The sequence below is a fragment of the Mustela nigripes genome, chromosome 5 (genome assembly GCF_022355385.1).
Source record: "Mustela nigripes isolate SB6536 chromosome 5, MUSNIG.SB6536, whole genome shotgun sequence".
Lineage (NCBI taxonomy): Eukaryota > Metazoa > Chordata > Mammalia > Carnivora > Mustelidae > Mustela > Mustela nigripes.
The window spans coordinates 5,436,612-5,451,967 of record NC_081561.1 but is presented as its reverse complement, the minus strand read 5'-3'; the positions used below and the strand labels follow the sequence as shown (position 1 = coordinate 5,451,967).

At 43.2% G+C, this 15,356-nt stretch overlaps 1 protein-coding gene and 1 pseudogene across 1 annotated transcript in view; one reads left to right on the top strand and one right to left on the bottom strand.

Annotated features, from left to right (window-relative positions):
• LYRM4 (LYR motif containing 4) overlaps positions 1-15,356 on the top strand; it is a 167,052-nt gene that overhangs the window by 49,419 nt on the left and 102,277 nt on the right. The window lies entirely within an intron of this gene.
• LOC132018764 (E3 SUMO-protein ligase PIAS2-like) lies at positions 3,138-5,183 on the bottom strand (annotated as a pseudogene).

The following is a 15,356-nucleotide window of genomic DNA, read 5'->3' as shown; positions in this document are numbered from 1 at the left end:
GCAAAGACCATCCACTCAGGTGCACATCAATCTCAGCATCACTATTCTGTGGATGACAAAGCCCCTAGACATCTTTGCAGCTGTTGGATATGCACGTCTGTAAAGGCAGTGCTCAAAGTGTAACCCTCCACCCGACTTGTCCTCTTCTGACTCTGTTTACCTCTTCCCCGCTGTCTAGGCTGTCTTGAAAGTGGATCTGGCTCTCTATGGACATGTCCTCAGTCCCTTCCATTAGCTGTGCTGCTAATAATACAACTGCACACGGTTAAGAATGTGAGTTTTTTTAAAAAGTCACTGAGCAAAGATTTTCTTCTGGTTTTTCGAGGTAGAGAAACCAAGGTATAAGCTGGATCCTTGTCCATGGCCACATGGCCAGACCAGAGCTTAGAGCAAACTCAGAAGTTCAAGGACATGCACTCCTGAGTCCGTAGAAATGGAAGGATAAAGATATTCTTAAGTCATTCCCCAGTTTTGTACCCAAGATAGGTCAGGACCACATCAACCCAAGCGCAGCCTCTCCTCAGAGGCCCTTCTTCCTTTGTGTCCTCACTGCTGCGCTGAGAGATTTCAGCTTCCTTGTGGGAACCAAGGGTTGCCAGGGTTCTGCTTAGTTCACACCCTCCTAAGGATTACTCTGATTTCAAGAAGTAGCATGGCAGATCATTTTTACTCCATTATGAGCAAGTCAGACTCCTTTTGCTCACTCTCTATCATTATGACTCACTCAGTAGAAGCCTGGCATACACTTGTTCTTTCTTTGACATTCTTAGACCAACTCTTCCCTGAAATTATAATCCAGTCTGTCAGTCTCTAACTTCTTCCCAGGGACAAACATCCTCTCATATCCTATAACCAGCAGAGGCATCATTCCCCCTTTTTTTTAAATTCCTATTATGTCCGAATAAAATGGTTCTGTAAAGATAGTTTGACCCTGGGTGCCTGGGTGGCTCAGTGGGTTAAGTTTCTGCTTTCGGCTCAGTCATGATCCCAGGGTCCTGGGATCGAGCCCTGCACTGGGCTCCCTGCTCAGTGGGGAATCTGCTTCTCCCTCTTTCTCTGCTTCTCCACCAGCTTGTGCTGTCTCTGTCTCTCAAATAAATAAATAAAATCTTTTTTAAAAAAAAGTTGGAGAGGCCTTTTGTGTATGTGCCAGATGGTGCCAGAAAGGGTGCACGGAGGTTGGGTTGTGTATAGGGTTGGGCTAACAGCTCTCACACAATCTGGGCAGCAAAGAAGTACCTAAGTACTTTCTACCTCGGACAGTAAACAAGGCCCCTTGGGTCTTTCATATCAGAAAGAAAAGCAAGAAGGTCAAGCATGCTTTCATCTTGGTTCTTTCTTCCATTTTGCTGTTCTAAAGGTATTCCTTTTTATTTCTATTTATAAGGCATGAATTAGAATAGCTCTCAGTGATCACCCCTCATTAGAGTTTGTGATGCCACTGTAGATTTTAAACAACCAGAGCCTACCTTATTTGGTGTCACTACTTCTATGTTCTGTACTTATGCAACTCAAGGTGACCTCTAAAGACCATTGCCATCACCCATGGGCCTTCTCTCCCTGTGTAGGTCACAGAGATTTTGTATTCTTCAAAGCAGAAGTATTTTCCAAGCGTTTTGATGTAGAGTGGTCACCTTTGTTAGCTGCCTAGCTAACCAGCCACATGTCTGTGAGAAAAGATATAGAAGAAGCAGTGGAGAGTGGGAAGCTCCGGCTACAGTGGGCGTGCCTTGCCAGACCCGTCTTTCTGTACTTTGACAGAATTTCCCTGAGTATGCCAATTAAGATTGTGACTTTAGGAATTCTCAGCTACAGCCGAAATGTGTAGCACCTTTATCTAGAAACCTGGTGAAAACACGTATCTCTGCAGAGTTTGGGATTTATTTCCAGCTGTGTGATGCTCTCTGTGTTCATCAGAGTGCATCCAGTGAAGGCCGTGCTGCCATCCTGGGTTCTCGGGAAGAAGCGCTCCAGGTAACAGAAGGGGTGTGTGTGTGTGTGTGTGTGTGTGTGTACACACAAGTGCATGTGCGTGTGTTATAGACCCTTTCCTTACACAGTTAACTGAGTAAAACCAATATCTCTAGGAGAGGAACAACTATTCCCTGTTGAAAGTTTCCCAACCGGGGCGCCTGGGTGGCTCAGTGGGTTAAAGCCTCTGCCTTTGGCTCCAGTCATGATCCCAGGGTTCTGGGATCAAGCCCCACATCGGGCTTTCTGCTCAGTGGTGAGCCTGTTTCCTTCTCTCTTTCTTTCTCTCTGCCTCTCTTCCTACTTGTGATCTCTGTCTGTAAAATAAATAAAATCTTTTTTAAAAATTAATTAATTAAAAAAAAAAGAAAGAAAGGTTCCCAACCACCTGCTTAAGTAGGCTAGCAGATTTAGCACTAAATTTCTACCCAAATACTGTTTATTCCCCCCTCCCCCAAGGACAGGTTGTACATGTTAAAGTAAGGAAGGCATCCCACAAAAGGAGGTTCATGTGCAACTTCAGTATTTGGGTGACGACACCTGATGCTGTAGTATGGGATTGTACATGCTGGGTAACAGCAAGGTTTTGGAGCTTTTCAGTGATAACAGTTTTATACCACACAGGTCGTTCTTAAAGCCAGTGCAGGGTGTTTTGGGTGTGTTTTATCTTGTTGTTTTGTTCTGTTTCGGTTTTTTTGGTTTTTTGGCTGGGGTGTGGAGGGAGATAGGGGTTTTCCGTTTTGTTTTGTTTTGTTTTTAGCAAACAACTTCTTCGCATATATTTTCCCCAAATCACATTAAACAAAAGTTGCTGTCATTTTAGAATCAATGACTACCTCTTTCTTTAATTAGAAAAAAAGTTTTACCTGAATATTTATGTAACTTTATTGCTGTTTATTATAACAAAAATGTTTCAAACTGATTTGTAGAATCCATTCAGTAACATAGGAGATTGAAATCCATCTCTCAAGAAGATACAGTTATGGCTGAATGTATTTGGTGTTCAGAGTACAGCACAAATAACAAAATTCCTTGCGTGTCATTTGGTTCTTGGTGCGGTCATCTGTATTCATCTCCTGAAAAGCAAAAGAATCCACTTGGTGTTTCAGTAAATATCAAAGTAGTTGTTTAAAAAAAGAAAATCTTCCACAGAGAGAGACCCAAGAACGAGCAGCCGCAATGAATGAGTCCTAGGGTCAGGTGAGTCCTCCTTTCATCCGATGAGCGTCGACTTCGGGACTGACGCTTCTGCTGCGAGTGATGACCCCTGTGTCACCCTGCTGCTGGATGAACTCACGTGGAGACTGCTTTTGGGGCTGGTTGCAGTGACAGACATATTCTTGCTGTTGGGGTAAGGTGAGACTACCCAAAACCATAAGAGGACAGTACTAGGCGTCAAGTGGGAGAAGAGGAGGAAAATCCAAACCCGGCAGAGCGGATGGCGAGCTTTATGCCGGCCTGTGGTGGGATGGTACTGAACGGTCTGTTAGCGAAGGTGAGAAACAGCGGGGTCGATCGCAGGCACGCTGGGCATCCATCCAAAAGATAGGGTCTTCTTCAACCTGGGAAGAGTGGTCTGGTGTTAGGTCAGTAACATCCACTTCTTTCTTGTGTCGTTGGCTACAGTCACTGAAGAAGGCTCATGAAGACAAACAAACATTGAAATGTTTGTTTTTGTACGTGATTGCTGGGTACTTTCATAGCTTCTTTCTTCTGTCTCATTGGACACCAAGAACCATCTTCTTAGAATGTGACCTCACACACATCAGAACAGTCATTGAGAATTTCCGTAAAAAGCCCATCTAAAATTAGACTCTTCATGGGCAGCTTTTTTGTCACAGGACAGATCCAAGCGGGCCTCTCATTCATTGCAGATAAAGGGCAGCATCAAAACACTGTAGATATGTGTAAGTCTCTGCATGGCGTGGGATTGCTGGCCTCATTTTCCTTAAAGGGCACCTCAAGGATACCTGAAGGAACTTTACTCTCAGAAGCTGCAGTAAGTTTTCCTTTAATTAGTTTTCTAGAATGATAAAGGTTTCCAATACCCTTCATTTCTAGTCTCTATAATGACATGGCTGATGTGAGTTTTCACACAAGATATACAGAACTGGAGTAATTCTTTCCAATTTCTATTGCCAAAGAAATGGAAATCTGATTTGGCACAGCTGAAGATAACCCAACCAAAGATGTATTTATATTCAATTCCATTTTTAGGTGGTGATGGCATAGCCAGGCAAAGGAAACAGCTTCCCATTTGCTTTTATACAAAGACGGTTGGGATAGTTTTGTTCTTGAGAGCAACTTGACTCTGCCAGGCAAAGAGCCAGCTGAACTTGGACTATATAATCCTTCCTAGCACCTGGCAGGAAAAAAATCTATATATATATCTGGATATAGTTCTCTAACTTGGTAAGGTGTCAGAACAAAAATAAAAACTAATCTAGGGGCGCCCAGGTGTCTCAGTCAGTTAAGTGGCTGCCTTCAGCTCAGGTAATGATCCAGGATCCTAGGATCGAGCCCCACATTGGACTCCGTGCTCAGTACAGAGCCTGGTTCTCCCTCTCCCTCTGCCTGCCGTTCTGCCTGCTTGGGCTCTCTCTCTCTTTTTTTCTCTCTGTCAAATAAATAAATAAAATCTTTAAAAATAAATAAATGAAAACTTCTCTTGAAATTGTTGGCTACTGCTTTCAGCTAAAATCGCGGCCTTGATGAGAACATCAGGAACATCAAAAAGGGGCGAGTTTTTAAACTGCCCATCAGGGTGTACAAGAGGAATTAGGGAAGATGACTGCTGCACCTCAAATATAAGTATAAAGCCATTCAGAGCAGACTCCATGCAGCTGTTAAAAATAGTAGAAGGGATGCCGAGGTGACTCAGTTGGTTGGGCGTCTGCCTTTGGCTCAGCTCATGATCCCAGAGTCCCGAGATCGAGTGCCACGTGGAGTTCCTTGCTCACTGGGGAGCCTGCCTCTCCCTCTGCCTGCCTCTCCCCCTGCTTGTACGCTCTCTCTCACTCTCTTGCTCTCTTATAAATAAATAAAATCTTAAAAAAAAAAATACTAGGAAAGGGGTTGATGTTCCAGGAAGCCTTCCTTTTAGTTAACCTGACTGTGTGTATGTGTGAACATTTTCAGTGTTTCTTGGCTTACACTTAATTACTTTATTTGTAGGTCACTAAAAGCAAAGTTAATTGTCCACTTCATTGGCATTTTGGATGGTGATAGATGAGAGTCTCTGAAACTCTTTTTTTTTTAACTTTTGTTTGCCATTTTATGGTTTAGTCTTTCAATGGCCAATCAAGAGAAATGACCACCAGTAACTTTTTTAGAGTGCTGGTTGTGAAATGAGAAGCTCATGAACAATGTCTGTCTTCTCTCACTGTCAGTCACTGCAACATCCATTCCAGTGCCCTAAATAGTGGGTAAAACTTGAATTAAAGGGCACCTGGGTGGCTCAATTGGTTAAGCAACTGCCGGCAGCTCAGGTCATGATCCTGGAGTCCTGGGATTGAGTCCAGCATCGGGCTCCCTGCTCAGCAGGGAGTCTGCTTCTCGCTCTGACCCTCCCCCTTCTCATGCGCTCCCTCGCTCGCTCTCTCTCTCTCTCTCAAATAAATAAAATCTTTAAAAAAGTATATTAAATGGGATCTTAATATTTTTAAAAAGAACTTGAATTAAAAGTCATATCTTACCCACGGTTCTCATCCTTTAAAGAAGCCTGTGAAAAGGGAAGATGGTTTTAGATCGTTTGGAAGAAAAGTAATAGCACACTGTCTATCTCTCTTTGTGTATACCTTTGGAGTAAGTACCATTTTGATAGTTTAGGGGAATCTCTAAGATTTACATGACAGTTGTTTTGATGGAATAAAGAAAATTCAACTCCTACATTAGGGACATTGAAAATATATGAAAAGAGGGCCCCCTGGGTGGCTCAGTTGGTTAAGCATCTGCCTTTGGTTCAGGCCATGATCCCAGGGTTTTGGAATCAAGTCCTAGACCGAGCTCCCTGCTCAGCAGGGAGTCTGCTTCTCCCTCTTCCTCTGCCCCTCCCCCTTCCTTGTGCTCATGCTCTCTCTCTCAAATAAATAAATAAACTCTTTAAAAAAGAGAAAGTGAGAAAGCAAAATACATGAAAAGAATTATATACACTATTCATAATAGCCAAGGGGTGGATGCAACACAGAGTCCCACCAGTGGGTCAACAGATAAACAAAATGCTGTGTATACCTACAATGGAATATTAGTCAGCTTTAAAAAAAGAAGCAGTTTCCGACACATGCTGCAGCATGGATGAACCTCCAGGGCATTACACAAACGAAGGAAGCGGATGAAGGAAGTGGGTCACGGAAGGACAGATTGTAGGTGGTGGTTGCCAGGCGCTGGAGGAAGCCGGGTCCTGGAGTTTCTGTTAACTGGGTATAGAGTTGCAGCTTTGCAGGTTGAAAGAATTCTGAAGACTTTTTTCACAACAGTGTGAATGTATTTAGCAGTATTGAACTGTATACTTAAAAATGGTTAAAATGGTTAATTTTAAGGGACTTTTCTCCACAATAAAAAATATCTGCCCCTCTCCCACACACACAAAAAAGAATTATAGCTGGTCATCAATTTTTTCCTTAATCGGGAAAAATAAAGTGCTTTAGACATTGGTATTTAAACGTGGGGAACTTAAATCATTTGAAACTTGAACAAGTGGATTTGTATCTGTGAACCTTCAGTTTCCTATCTGTAAAATCAAAGGATTATATGATGATTTCTAAGGCTTCTTCCAGTTCTAAAATCCCATGACTTAACATTTCACATAAATATCTGCCCCCTTCTTTTTTTGCAGAAACCTAATACATTTTTTTTTTTAAATAAACTACTCTACGCTCAGCTTTCCTTGACCAATTTGTACTAAATCTTAACTCAACAGAGTTTGGGCTATAGATAAGTAAAGTTGTAAGCCAGCTATGTATTTATACCATCATAAATTTCAGGACTTTCTCTTGGTCAAACCTTTCTGCTACAAGTAAAGTCAGAAAATTGAATTATTTTATTAATGTTTCTAGAACCTCTGCTATTAGCCTTCCTTTCTGATAGAAGATGTGTTACTAGTACTACAGCACATCTCTGAGCACAGTATTTTCTTTCAAAGAAAATTAAGTAGCAATTCAAGAGCAATAATACGTTAACTTGATAGGCAAGAAAAAGATTAAGGTGGTTTCCTCGAGCCCCACCTTCATGTTAACGCTAGTTTCTTCTTGATTTGACTTCTCCCTGCTCCCTGGCTGGCTTCTCAGCTGCATGAAACATGATCTGTTAGATAAATCGAATGACACTATATATTCTGTAATTCCAGGCGCACAGTTTCTTTCCTTAGATATTTATCAAGCACCTAGTCTATGCAATCTAATTATGAGTTGACTTTATAAGCTCTTTGGAAGCAGAGTTGGGATTGGAATCTTGAAGTCCATCGGGACCTTGTAGATGGTCTTTCTCATTTTGACTCTCAGGAGACAAACCTTTCATCTTCATTCTAGATCACACCTATTTGTTCATTTAATAGAACAGAAATATATGGACTCTAAAAGGGTACCCCAGCAATACTTTCCCCCTGCCTATATAGATCAACTAAAATTAGATCAAAAGATCAATCTTCATATTTAAAAACTAATAAACAGTCAGAAGCAAAGGAGATTTAAGCACTCTGTCTTGGACTTCAATAAAAATCCTCAGGAAATCAACATGAATTTTTATACAGTGACCAGAATTGCCCCCTGAGTGAACCCTACATCTTTTGGATATCTGAATTCTTTCAGTATGAATGAAAGATTCCCCAAACTCCTGTCAAATGAGAAGGGTTGATTACTTTTATAGCTTGGCCAATGTATGACATTCATTTTTTTTCATCTGTTCAATATATAGTTTTTCTGCAGCTATTAAAAAAAAAAAAACCTTCATGAAGAATTTGAGCTAATTTCCTCCCTTCCTGCATTTTCTAGAAATTCCAGTAAATCCTCGAGTCTGGGGCAATACTGATGGCATTTCTATAGATGAAATGCCTGTCAGCAATTGTGCCTTAAATTTGCTTGACCCCTCCAAGATCGATGTGTACAAAACAAGATTCCATTTTCTTTCTGCATTTTTAAGATACAGTAATAGTTCTTTTTCATACTTGCGTGTTCAGAAGAGCTCATGAGGAAGGCAACAGTAATGCTATTTATAGAAAGTTTTGCTTGGGTTTTCATTTGGGAACTCTTATTATCCTTCTCCCATGTAGCCTACTGAGCTTTTCACTCTTGAATTCCTCAAAGAACCATTTTTGTTGCTGAAGCATCCAAAGTGGACGTAGATACCATGAACTCTGGAGCAGAAAGTACACTGATCCATAGGAAGAGTGGAAGTTGAAATCTCAGCTCTGGTAGGACCATACTGTGTGATCTTGGGGTCCTTGTTTATTCGCCTCATCGACCGCATGTGTAAAGAGATGGTTTTACTGATAAATATTGATGAAGGTGATGCCGGTCTGTGGTGGTGGTGGTGGTCTTGGTGATGATTGTGTGCTTGCTCTCAGTGTTGGCTCATTGTGTCCTCTTCCCGCACTGACACTACAAAGCAGTTTGAACAAGTTGTCTCAGTTTCTAACAGCAGCCTTGTGAGAAAATGATGGTTTCCTCATGCGTTAGATGAGGAAATTTGAGACTTTGAGTGTTGGAATAACTCCCCAAGGACACACAATTAGGGGAATGGTGGGCCCACATCTAGTCTCACTTTTCAGCCAGTTCTTAGAAGAGAGATCAAACTGTGGGTGGTCTGATCTTAACAGGGATAAATAAGACACTGGAGTTGGGAGAAGAAGGCAAGAGGTAGGCTTCCTTTTCTAATTGCTCATTTAGAATTCATGTTAGAAGGTAACAGCTTACCTTCTGTAGGCTCATGAATAGTTTATCCCTAGGAGCTGATCTCCTTTAGCATCTCTCAAAACACTCTGTTTCTCTCTCTGCCTTCAAAAGAAGAAAAAAAAAATACAGAAACCACAGTCTGAAAAATGTTAAAGTTCAGCCACCTTATTTAAGAAGTGTTTGCTCAGAATTTCCCCATAGATCTGAAGGTTGCAGCTCCAACTGTGCTTTTCCTGACAAGCTATCACTGAAGTGCCCTTCCCTGGAAACCTTTTGATGCCTTGCTGCTTGGCTTGTCCTTTCAAGTAATCAAAGTTAATTTCAGCCATGCTTATGCAGAAGATCTTCTAGGATGACAATGGAACAATGTCACACCTTCTAGGCAGGGCAGTGGAACAGGCTCGCTCCATTTACGTTTATTTGTGTTTCTCTACCACATCCACTGGGGTGTCTCACGCCCACGGCTTGTGAGACAAATACCTTCAGTTCCTGAGCACTTGCTATTTGCAGTTGGATTTTTTCAAACTTGATGTGTTTCACCTGTATATATATGAAGGGTAGATTCACTAGTGCTGTTGGACAGAGACCTCCTAATTATACATCTATTAGTCCAAAAACTCTTGTCGTTTTATGCAAAGACATAATAGGAGTCGTGGCCAAGAGAAGGGAAGAGGGTCAGAGCCAAATACACCTCCCCTGAAATCCTAACACTTATTCAGTAGCCTCTCTGGCCTTGTTCATGTTCTTTAATTTCTCTTAAAATATCAGCATCACACCATTTTTCTACTCAAGGCCAAGGAGTACCACTCTGAAGCTAATGTTAGTTTTGTACCAGCTCTGTTTTTGAAATACCAAAGCCAAATGTTGTGTCAGAAATTTTCTCTCTTCCCCAATCTGGTAATTAAGGGGTCATGTCATGAAATGGTCCATTATAAATAATAAGAAGGCTCTAAAAATTCTCTGAGATGTGGCACCATGATAATCTTAGTTTTATTCAATTAATGCTTGTGTACAATTAAGTCAGAATTTTAAATAGTTTCCTTTTCCTCAAACATTTCCACTTCTGTGGCCTAAATTCATCTCTTCTTCCCACCCATCTCAACTCCAGAATGCAGTGAAAATAGCACCAACCCAGAGGCCACGTGGAATTCCCACGGAGTCTGTCAGAAATCAGCAGTAGCACCGCCCTAAGGCCATGACCTTTTAGGCCTCATCCATGAAAAGTAAGGACTTGGGGGCACTTGTTTCCCAGATCTCCAGGGGCACAGGAATTTGTGTGTGAATTGGCATTATTGAGATCGGACTTGGGGCTTCTTTCAACAGGTCACTCCATCTCACTGGTAGGTGAGCGTGTTCCAGAACTGCCTCCACAGAGATGGACTTGCCTTTGGAGCCCAGTAAAAACCCAGGTGCTGGGGCCCAGGAGCCGGCAGCCCTGGGGTCTGCCCACAGTCACTGCCAGTGGGCAGGCAAGTCCTCTCCTGGCACCTTCCTCCTGGGGCTCAGGTGGGGGCTACTCCATGACACTCTGGGGTCTCCCTCACACCGGACACCTTCTGACTCAGAAAATAATTGCTAACGTTTGTTAGGTCCCAGAAACATACCTGGAAGTGTTGAGGTCCCAGAAACATACCTGGGAGTGTTGGATGTTGACCAAGGGCGAATTATGTCACCGACCTCCTCCGTTTACTGAATTGACTTTAAAAAGAAAAGCGAGCTGCCCTGTGCTCACAGACAGCGTGTTTTGTTGGGTGTGGGGGAGTAACAGGGTTATGTAATGCTGAGTTATGTAATGTTTGTTCTTGGTTGCCGGCCCCAGTAGCGGGGTCGATTCGAGAAAACCCTTTGGCTATACTTCGTAAAGGATTTTAATGCCAGTGAAGGCGGGACCGTTACCCGAATCATGGTGAGGTCAGGGGTCCTGGAACCATGCACAGAAGCTGCCCTTTCAGACAGCTGACAGACTGTAAACACCTCACTTAACTAAAGTGATTTTCCTCACTGGGCCTCAACAGGCCTCTAAGAAGGAATGGGATGGAGAGGAAGAGACCAGTAAAAAGAGCAAAACCAGATGTTCCTCTTGCCTTGAACTACGTTCTGAGCATGGCCACACTTGGTGCTTTGTTGTGTTTTTTTTTCATTTATGAAATGAGAAATTTACAGACCCTTCTGGGAAATTTACAGACACCCATGTTTTTCATAATACCTAGTAGTTTTCTCACTGAAATGTGTTTTAGAACAGAGTCCATTTTTCCCCATAGGACATGGACCGCTCTTTTCTATACTGGGCAGTTTAGGGACGTTAGGAAGACAGCTTGCCCCTGTCTGTCTGGGTGCCAGGCAGAGCCCGTCCCACAGACAGTCCTGCTGGATGTCCTGCCTGCATGGCCCTGCCATTGCGTCACGACTTGGGGGAGCAGCCGAGTCTCTCCTCTGCCAGACGGCAGGCTCCTTGAGAGCTGGGCCTGCTGTGTCCATTGGACCAGCACAACACAAGACACACTATACATGCCCAGTGAACACCTTTCTGTGTTCAGCAGCTCCCCATGTGGAGGCCTTGAAAGCCCTTCCTCCTCCTTTCTTGCCTGCCAAAATCTTGTCCACTGGACCACCAAGCACTGCAGTGGTGTGTTCATAAGGCATGTCTGCCCTTAGCCTCTGACCTTCCAGAAAGGCAGGGCTGTTTTTCCTTGTTCACCGTGGTACTCCCGGTGCCTTGTAGATATCATGAGCCTTTCATTAAATCCTTCATAGAGTCATGATGGCTTGGTAGGGAGACGCAGAAGGCCTCAGGGCAAGAGCAGCAGACTTGGCCTTTCTGACCAGAAGTCTTCCTGGCATCTTCGTGAATACGAAAGGAGACGTGTGTAACACCCTCTAACATCAGCAAAGCCGCTCCCGTGAATAGAGTTAACCTTCAGTACTCTGCACTCAGCCCTCAAAGTAAGTATCCTGCTTTGCCTGAGGTTGTGGCTACTGCTCGTACCAGAAAGGAAGCCAGGAGCTCCTTCTGGAAATTAATGTATTGGCTCTGCCAGAGGAAGCTGAAAACAAAAGCCAATCTGGTGAGGTGAATTCCAACAGTAGGCGACAAGGCTGTTAAACTCGGTTCCAATTTCCCCACCCTGCTAGGAGGCATGAAGGGTACGCGTCCAGGGAATCAGGAGTGGTTTCTGAATCCTGGTGGTCACTGCCTACCTTTCCGAACTTAGGAAGGTGACTTCCTGTGGAACTCCTCCTTTTCCTGGTCCCACCGTGTTGGGAGGTGAGAAGTGTGTCTGTGAAGCAAGCAGCAGAGCGCCTGGCCCGCGGTGAATGTTCGGATGAATGAAAGATGGTTGCACCCACGTCCGTGCATCAGCTTGCTTCTCTCCATACTTCTTTTAAAATCTCAAGGGCTGAAATGACAGAGCTGTGTCACAGTTTGCTTCCAGATCTCTAAACGTGCAGAAAGGGAGCTGCCGCCAGTCCCTCTTTCAGGCAGTTCTGTTCTCCGCTTTTCTCCGTGGCGACACCAGAGGCTTTGCTAATCTGCAAGCTCTTGGCATATGGTACTTGTTGTAATATAGGTCTGACTCTCCGAAATGCTTTTCGGTGGTTTCAGTGAAGCTGCGAAGACTAGATTCCAAGTGACAGTTTCTGTGTGAAATATTTATCACATGTGGATAAAAGCATATCCACCAAATGGAACTGGGAGGGCCAAAGGGAAATGCAGTCCCCATATTCTTATTTTCTTATTTTAGATGCTACCATCACATTGCGGACCACCAGGCAATGAAATGAAGGAGAGGCTATAAGAAAATAAAAAGAGCAGGTAGGGCCAGTTGGTATTTGCAAGTGGAAACTGGGGGTGCCTTAATTTGAATAAATAAAGCTGTCGTTAAATTCAGAAGATGGGAAGGCAGAACCAGGAGCCCTTAACGGGCCCAGCAAGCAGAGCACACTATACAGGTAGAAAGATTTGGTTCCACCATTGTCTTTTCATTCACGCTCATACACAGAGAACAGTTCCTGATCAACAAGGCATGTCTTCACAGAGCTTGGGGGAGATTTTCCATCGATTTCTGTAATGTTCATCTCAGGCAATCCATATTTATTCCTAAGCGCTATTGACTGTCCGCGGGAACGAACTACCAAAGTAGGGGCAGAGAGGGCTAAGAATGGTTGGTATTGGGGCACCTGGGTGTCTCAGAGGGTTAAGCCTCTGCCTTCGGCTCAGGTCATGATCTCAGGGTCCTGGGATCGAGCTCTGCATCAGGCTCTCTGCTCGGCAGGGAGCCTGCTTCCCTCTCTCTCTGCCTGCCTCTCTGCCTACTTGTGATCTCTCTCTCTCTCTGTCAAATAAATAAATAAAATCTTAAAAAAAAATAAAAAGAATGATCAGTATTTGAAGAAATTGTTTTGTGATGACAGATGAATGACAGAATTCATGTTGGAACACATGCCTTCATAGAGGCGGATGAGTCATGAGAGTTGCATGTGTGGTTTCTTCATTTAATAGGGGTTTTGATCCTTGTTTCCTTGAGGGCAGGGACCGTGTCTATCCCCACACTTAACCACAGTGCCTTGCACACTGATAATGCTTAGAAAATATTGCTGAATGAATTATGTGCTTTGGGGCCCCCAGATGGCTCAGTCAGGTAAGTGTCTGACTCTTGGTTTCATCTTAAGTTATGATCTCAGGGTCACTGGAAAGCTCATGGTATCTACAAGGTACCCGGAGTACCATGGTGAACAGAGGATCCCAGACTTGATCCTGGGATCAAGCCGCATGTCAGACTCTACACTGGGCATGGAGCCTTCTTAAGATTCTCTCTCCCTCTTCCTTTTCCCTTCCCCTGCTTGCTCGCTTGCTCTCTCTCTCTCTCAAAAAAAATAAAATTAAATTTAAAAAAATAAAATAAAAGTTAATTCTGTGCTTTAATTCTAAAGGACTAAATTATGTATATTTGAGTATCTTAGTAGTGGTTCGGTGTCATTCATTCTATTTGTGGAATAACCTTTTATCAACCTTACCTGAGCTAGCAGAGTTTTAATCCATAAACCATAACCTTTTAGAACTATAACCAATTATAATAGCTCTCTCTGAGACAGATAGTGGTCCTGCCATACATACAAACTTATGACAATCTATTCATATTGTGGGCGGAGGATTGGGAGAAATAAAGAGAGTGGAGGTTACTGTAGCTGCTCTGGAGAGGCCCAATTAGAACAAATCATTCTTGTCCAAATATCTGAATGAAAGACTGGTGAGTCGGTCTGATGCTTATTCCATTGCCTGCATCTTCCTTTGGTAGCGTCTTGGGATGGCATTAGGTTCATGTTCCTCTGTTTATATGTAAGGAAATTAGAAGCTGGGAAATCAGCCTGTCCGTGATAGGTGGGGAATCAAAGGCAAGGCCAGGGAACCAAATACTGTGTGATGAGCCAGCTTCCCCTTTGCCTCTCTGGTCAGTTCTCCAGAGCTTTCGGGAATGCACGTGTTATAAACACAAAGGTTCTCAATTCATTATGATTTATTCACCTTTACCCTTTGGGAGAACTCTTTTCATGTGAATTCAGACATGCCCAGAAATGTAGGAAGGTCAAAAGCCATCATGTTCTGGCCAGGATTCTTTGTTTAAACAAAACCATTATGAAAATTCAGCTTACCTGGGCACCTGGGTAGCTCAGTCAGTAAAACATCTGACTTGGTTTCGGCTCAGGTCAGGATCTCAGGGTCCTGGGAGTGAGCCCCATGTCCAGGTCTGTGCTCAATGGAGAGTCTGCTTGAGGATTCTACCCCTCTGCCCCTCCACCTGCTCATGCACTCTCACTTACTCTAAATAAATGAATAAATAAATCTTTAAAAGAGGAAAGAAAGAAAATTTAGATTACCAGAAAAATGTAACTAGAAGTTGACTGAACATTTATAAAAATTAATTCTGATTATGGTTACCCAATGACTATGGAGACTACAGGGGTTACCCTTTTTTTTTTTTTTTTTTTTTTTTTTTTTTTTTTTTTAAGATTTTATTTATTTATTTGACAGAGAGAAATCACAAGTAGGTAGAGAGGCAGGCAGAGAGAGAGAGGAGGAAGCAGGCTCCCTGCCGAGCAGAGAGCCCGATGCGGGACTCGATCCCAGGACCCTGAGATCATGACCTGAGCCGAAGGCAGCGGCTTAACCACTGAGCCACCCAGGCGCCCCCAGGGGTTACCCTTTTTATCTCTTCTTCTATGCTACGTGCTGCAGGCATGGGTCATTTCATTTACAACTGCTCTGCAGCACATCCTCATTTTACAGTGAGGAAACCAAGGCACAGAGAGAGGGGTTAAGGAGAGGGAGACTCCTTAGCCGTTGTGGTTGAAGGCAGGATTTGAGCTGAGGTCTCTTATCGCCATTCCTTGTTGCCTGACAGTACGATCTTTCATTGCATTTATAGTAAAATGAATTTTATAAAAATTTGATTTAGATACACTTCTGTAGCCTTGAAACCTCCCCCTTTTTATAATGAT